This window comes from Periplaneta americana, chromosome 1 (assembly GCF_040183065.1).
Source record: "Periplaneta americana isolate PAMFEO1 chromosome 1, P.americana_PAMFEO1_priV1, whole genome shotgun sequence".
Classification (NCBI taxonomy): Eukaryota; Metazoa; Arthropoda; class Insecta; order Blattodea; family Blattidae; genus Periplaneta; species Periplaneta americana.
Window position 1 is genome coordinate 190307952 of NC_091117.1, and position 7397 is coordinate 190315348.

General features: G+C 36.4%; 1 non-coding gene across 1 annotated transcript; it reads left to right on the top strand.

Annotated features, from left to right (window-relative positions):
• Window positions 1-6745: 6745 nt before the first annotated feature.
• LOC138709954 (U5 spliceosomal RNA) lies at window positions 6746-6864 on the top strand. The gene has a single exon (XR_011335001.1). It is a non-coding gene; the product is annotated as a U5 spliceosomal RNA (small nuclear RNA).
• The last annotated feature ends 533 nt before the right edge of the window (window positions 6865-7397 follow it).

Sequence of the window (7397 nt, forward strand, 5' to 3'; positions counted from 1 at the left end):
TCTGTACTGGACAAGAAAAAAGACGAAAACGCCATGCTTTTTTTTTAACAGAGGAAAAGTTGCATGATATCGATGTTCGATTAGAACAATCGCCGCGAAAATGTCTCTCGAAGTTAGCACGAGCGGGATCAACACATAATGCTGCAGAATTACTGAAAACGGGAAGAAATAACAAACATTTCGGAAGCAAAACTGCAACGTATCAATCAAAATGTGTTCAGACGCAACATCGCTTGCCTTGCAACAAATGGGGAACGCTTTCAACATTGTTTTTAAAAAGGTAGGCCTAAGCATTTTTTTTAGTACTTTCATAATTTCAGATTGTAAAAAACTGCCCATCCTACGGTTTATCTTGCTTGTTCTTGACTCATAAATTAGACATCGGGTCTTTAGGCCCTAAAAATTAAGTTTTAGATGCCTATATAGGTTGGAAACGTATGTAAAATAGGTTCCTATTGTTTTAAAATAGGTACAGTAACATTTAAGAAAATAAATCGTAAGGACTAGAAGTAAAATATTCCACGAACAAATTTACATAAATAGAGAAACGGCAGTATTGGTAATGCTTGAGAAATATAGGCTTTAAGACAATTGCTGAAACTGCAATACATTTAACATTGCAAAAATGAAACAGATTATAGTTTTAGAATGTTATTTCACTGATGGTTGAAACTTGTAATGTGCGTTTAAGTTAGTACCATGTGGTGCAGGGATGTCGTTACCGAAAACTGTCCTTATATTCTGACCTACGTTTGTATGACCACATATTAGGCCTAAATATAAACGTGCAGATCTACATAAACATGGGCCAAGTATTTTTGTGAAATGAAAAATAAAATCCATATTCATACATGGTAAGGTAAAAGGTAACATGCCATGAAGGCACTTGGGGGGCATGGAGGTAGAGCCCCATGCTTTCCATGACCTCGGCACTAGAATGAAGTGGTGTGGTCGGCACCACGCTCTGACCGTCTTTTACCCCCGGGAAAGACCCGGTACTCAATTTTATAGAAGGCTGAGTGAACCTCAGGGCCGTTCTGAAAGTTTGGCAACGAGAAAAAATCCTGTCACCACCTGGGATCGAACCCCGGACCTTCCACTCCGTAGCCAGCTTGCTCTACCAACTGAGCTACCCGGCCGCCCATATAAAAAATTAAATTTACCTCTTTATTACAGGTCAGGCACAAAACCAATTTCCCATCTGTCATAAAACACTGGAAATCTGAAATCCATTGTCTTGTTAATACAGTTTCGGCATTTTGTAGCACAAACACAGAAGCACAATAGGCCTACCAAAATTATGAAGCACTTTCCTAGACTATCTAGAAAATGTCTTAACTTTTCACAATGGATTTTGCTTGGATAGCTGTTGTTGACAAGGTCTTTTGATATGGCTGCCGCTACCGCCATAAATAAAAGGACCGACACTTTTCTGCCTACAAAGACTGCCGCGCCCGTTTACCCGACTACTGGAATATAATTTATTGTTAGGCTGTGGCAGTGTCGGTCCCTCACCAATTCCGTCTTTGAGGATTAACGTTTTTAATATTTTGAATTAATACTGTTTTTTGTGGGGATATACGATTTAAATAAAGGCGAAAAAAGGCTGTTATAGGTGCAGAAAAGCGAAAATAGGTCGTAATGTGAAAATAGATGCGTTTAGGCACTATGAAATTTCATTAGACCTATTACAATAGCAGGCATATATAGGCATCCAACAAACAAAACTCAGTGCGCAGAAATCAGCGGGCGTGACTGTCTCGCGCAGATGACGTTTGCTCCCTTTCCCAGCATGCTCCCCGTCTCCAATCACACCACCGACACTATGCACATGCGCACGTATTATCTTCTTTGTGAACATGTGTTATTGCTACAGAGTCAGGGAGTGACATAGCGTTTTATATTAAATATTAATTTAATTTAATTTAAATATTTAAAATTTAAATATAAGAACAGTGCCAGTGAAGATAGATACCGATTGTGACTTAGAAAGAGACGATGTTGACATCTTGTAATGTTATATTCACTTAATTGGTTATTGTTACAGCTGCTCTTTGAATGCACATGTCCGCAACCGTAGCCGTTATACTGTTCTCCAACCAGATCAACCGTGAAAGGAATGTCCTTACTATTGCGTCATCTATTGGAGCGAAGTAGATAAATAATATTACCGTTATAACGCCAGTTTAAAAACCATGCGCTCTCCTGCATATGTTATTTCCTGTATGGAGGGATTAAAAGACCAGGAGATTAACATTGATCCAATTTTGTAACTAGGGTAGTATAAATATGTGTGTATCAATGTTATCGTTTGTGCTGTGAGAGCTAGCCAATAGAGATAAGAGTACCCACATGTGTGACCTTATGACATCTTATGACATCAACATTCATTCGCAGCATTACTCTGCTGCGTCTCATTCCCCAGAGACTTTCTCGTGGTTGGAGTATAGTAGTTATACCAGTAGCCGCTTGTCAAAGAACCCGCCTACTGCAGGGGGTAAGACGGGTATAGAATGCGCGGCGCGAGTCTGAGCTGAGTTTTGCTTGTAGGATACCGGTACCTATACAGTTACTGATAGACCTGATAGCCTATTAAGAAAAACAATAGGTAAAAACCTAAAGATGCGATGTCTACTCATAATAACCGAGCGTTCAGCGAGCCACGTATGGTCAGCTGGGCTGTGCACTGCCGCTACCGCTCTTTCCGCGAGCGTGTAAAGATATAATGTAGGCCTATATCATGATATAATGTATAATATAATGAAAGGAGTTTGCACAAAAGGATGTTCCTTTGATTCTATTCTAATCTGTGCTGTTTTGTTCTCATATACATAGCAAATAGTTTAGTTCAATTTCGAAGGCTCAATACCTGATATCCATCTTGAAGCTCCGAGACACGATGTCAGCTGGTCAGGTCTACGAATCAAAACTCCCTCCAAGGCAGCCTTGTAGAATTTGCCTTGGTTTACGAATTAGTTTCAAGTTGCTTTGATCTGTAACTACAGAACATTATGAAACATGTCATGCCATCTTTACATTACGACATAAAACAAATGACTCTCATTTAAGGTGGATCATCTGTTCAATAGCAATGAAAACAATTACTTCTCTCTTTGTATTGTTTTACATCCTCCTTTTGTGCCGATTAGGTGTAAGTTAGGGAAGAATATATCTTTGGACCAACACTAGTCTCACATTGCGGATCATTGACTGTGTGGTCAGCGCGATGCAGGGGCACCGCGGACAACAAAACGAGGGATAGCACCTAATCCGTGGAATTGAGATAAATCTCCCACATCGGGAATCTAATTACGGACCGCTTGGTTAGGAAGCGCACGAGCTATGCACAGAATGAAACACAGACGTTAGGTCCTTTTTATAATGTCCACAATTTTAATGTCCATTTTATTATTTCCATTACATAAAAGTCCATTACACTATGTCCATAAATATATGTCCAATAAAGTATATGTCCACTTTATTTTAATCCAATTACATAAATTTTATGTCCACATTTTTACGTCCACTACATGATTGTACAATACATTACAGTATGTCCCTCTACAAATTTACTTCAATTCCCTACTCAATCTCTTCTGCCTGATCATCTTCATATAGCTTCAGATATCTAATAGCTTTGAGGTAAGTTCTGATGTGTACTTCTTCGTTGCAGTGGTTGTAATTCCGAACAATCTCTTCTACTCGACTTAAATTTTGTAGATACGATCTTTTAATAGGGTGTCGCACATTCAAATGCCCGCCAAGCACATCTCTCTTTTCACATCTCCAGTAGGCCTATCTCATTTGCCCATTACTGCTGTATGAATGATGATAACAAAAACTTTTATGCAATAGCAAAGGTTTTTCTCTTTTTAGACTGGGTCAATTTTGCTTCATCCATAGTTGTGGCTCAATGTACTCTATAGACGAAAGAAGGTAGTCGTTTCGATAGTTTCGAAGAACAATCAGGAAGCTAAAAATACTGCCGACCCAGTATTAAATAAAAGTGGACATTAAAAAGTGGGCATAAATGAAAGTGGACTTAAATAAAAGTGGACATAACCATAACAGTCATGGATCCAAAAAAATGGACGAACTTAAAATGTGGACATAAATGAAAGTGGACAAAAATATTAGAGGACGTAAGTCATATGGACATGGTTTCAATGGACTTAACGTCTTGGAAGCCACAGAATCATAGCGACGGACAGGAGTAAAAACTAATAGGTACAATATTGCATTGAGTTATTGTTTGTCTTCCTAGATTGGAGACCAATGAAGGCTATTTGTGTTTATCCACACATTTGAAACTGTCAACATTATGCTATGAATTGTTGAATTAATTTCACGATTGCATACGAGGAAGTTTATTAATGAAAAAATATCCTGACAAGTCATGGGTTCGTTTTTATTGCCGCAATTTTACTTCTAACCTGATATTTTTTAACTTGTATGATTTGGAACCACATGAAAATATTGGTAGCCTAGGCCTATTGTTGTTATCTTTTAACATTTTATTTGTCTGTCTTTCCATGTTTATTATTTTAATATTCTTGTGATTGTTTCGTAAGTTCCTTGATGATTTATTTAATTATTTACATCATTACAGAAATGAATTGAGATTTCACATCCAAAGGTATTATAACAGCAGCTTTTTGTACTTATTATCTTATTTCCTATAACAATTTTTATGTAATCTGTTACATGCTTTGAATGTTTTACTCAGAGGACATACAAGTTACATTGCCTACCTATTTTACTTAATCTATAATATTTACGTGCAAGTCGGTCTCATTTTCTGACAACACTACTGCACGTTTTCATCAGCATATAAACTCGTAATGAAGACATATGTAATATCTTGTACATTATACAAGACAACTATGAAATGGTTTATCAGAAAAATCTGCGCATAATTCTATGAACCTTTATGTAGTGTATTGAGCCTTTGAATTTGAACTATTGTAATTAGATAATGTACTGTATGTGTATATTTTTGTATTATTGTATAGAGTATGTGTGTGCCAAATTGTGTACATCTATATGTCTGATAAAGTATTTGATAATAACCATGTATTATTAATTTTATTTTAATCCCAGTATCCGGAACAGACATAGGGCTATAATAATGAATCTCGTAGTTCTTCGTCAACATTCATATCAAGTTGGAAAGTTGTAGTTTGTAATTATTTAAGTTGCCATCTACATTCAAGACATTTTTAGCAAGTACAAAGAAATTATTAGTCTCAGTTTTTCTTTTAACTATATTTAGATTGTGAAAACATGAATTTTTTTCGCTACAGCAAACATGAACTCGATATTTAGTTATGAAACTTCATATATTATAACAATAAGGTCTAGTGAAATTGGCCAGATATTAGAAATGTTAAAACACGCATTAAAGAAATAATTTTATATTCAAACACACATTATTTTACTGGTCTTTTCCTTATTTGAAACTTTGAAAACGGCTATATATATTATATGTTATGATAATTCATATTTTTATTTTTCAAACTATAAATACCACCCAGCTGTGGGTCACGTACCACATGTGGTTCCCCCCCCCCTTTTATGGAGGAAGGAACCGAAGGCTAAAGGCCCATTCACAATGAAAATTAAACATAACCGTAATATAAACACAGAAGTTTGCGCCCAGGCTACCAAATGGGATAATTCACAATGATTCACATAAGAATTGACATAAAAATTACCGTAAGACGTTAAATGAAAGTTTGCAAACTCCAAACTTTCATGCTTATGCTTAAGTGATTTGCGAACAGAACAGAATCGTGAAGCGCTGAAGTATACGACAGAATATGAGGAAATTGCGTCGTTGTTATGTTTCCATGGTTACCAAGTATGTTTGCGGTTATGTTTATGTTCCCGTCGTGAATGATGGTATGACTTCTTGATTTTACCGTAACGTTTATATTCTTAAGTTAACGCGTACGTTATGTTTAATTTTCGATGTAAATGAGCCTTTACACTGCTGCTTATTGTGCTTAACACTCCTATTTTTGTGAAAGATTGAATAGCCGAACGGCCGCGCTCTTGTACAAATACAGCACGCCGCATCTTGAACTTAACCCGGGCTATTGTATGGATAATAATAATAATAATAATAATAATAATAATAATAATAATAGGTGAATTAATGGTGGCGAAATGAGTTGGATATCCAACGCCGAAAATTACCCAGCAATTCTGCTTCAATTGGTTGAAGAAAAACCCCAACCAGGTAATTTGTCCCAATTAGGATTTGAACCCGGGCCCGGTCGTTTCATAGCCAGACGTGCTGATCATTACTCCACAGCGGTGGGCACTACAGTGGTACGCGTACCATAGGTTGAGAATCGCTGAGCTACAGTTTCAGCTCGTTGGTATACACGAGTTAATCGATTTTTAGAATCGATCAAACGACCAACGTAACTGTTGTGGGGCAGCGTGGCTGACTACGACTAACTACGTGTTTCTCAAAACTGTCACTAGATAGCAGTATATTCTAAACGTTCCAGTAAGACATAGGTATAAATGATTTAAATGATAAATTCTTTGAACTTAACCAACAAAATTAGTAATGTTGACAATAAGTATGATAGAAATGAATGCATTTAATATTGATAGTTCTTCAATGTCGTTGTATATCCTAACGTAACTTCTAAAATCTGTCCCCAAATATATTCACTCTCGTAGGTAGTATATGAAGTTTATTCTTTATGTATTCCTGTGAAGGTTTCTGATGTTACTCTGGTTTCCTTTCAAATCGTATAAATCTTTCGCCTTTTACTAAAGATTTCCGTGGAAGGGAACAATTGATGAGTCTATAACCAATTTTTAGTAGTGCCCGGCGAAAGCTGGGTCAATAATCTAATTATGTAGCTTTGTGTGAATTCGCAAAAGAGTACAACCGTACAAATACGTATTTGTATCGGTGGTTTATTTGCGATTCTAGTCTGTTTCGTGCGCATCGTGTTCATTTGATCATTTCATGCAGATCGTTACGTTATTTCCCACATAAGTTGCACAATGCACGTATAGGTAAGTATAATTAGTCGCTGGCTCGCGGTATGCTTGCTAGGAATATAGCTTCTAGTGAAAATAGTGATGGAGGAAATAATATGAGTACCCTTTTTATATTAATATTGCAAACCTAATTTCAATAATCGACATATATTGCAGAAAATATATCGATATATCGTTCTTCAGTAAACAAATTGTATTTTCAGGTTTACATTTACTGTATTACAATATAATTATTTAAATTTTAACAGTAAATCATAACAGTAAAAAGCATGAATGTATTGGATTGATGCATAAGTTCGTAGCGTAAATAAATACTTGGTTGCTATGGAAACATGGACAGCAGATGAATGAAAGTACAGAAAAACGCTACG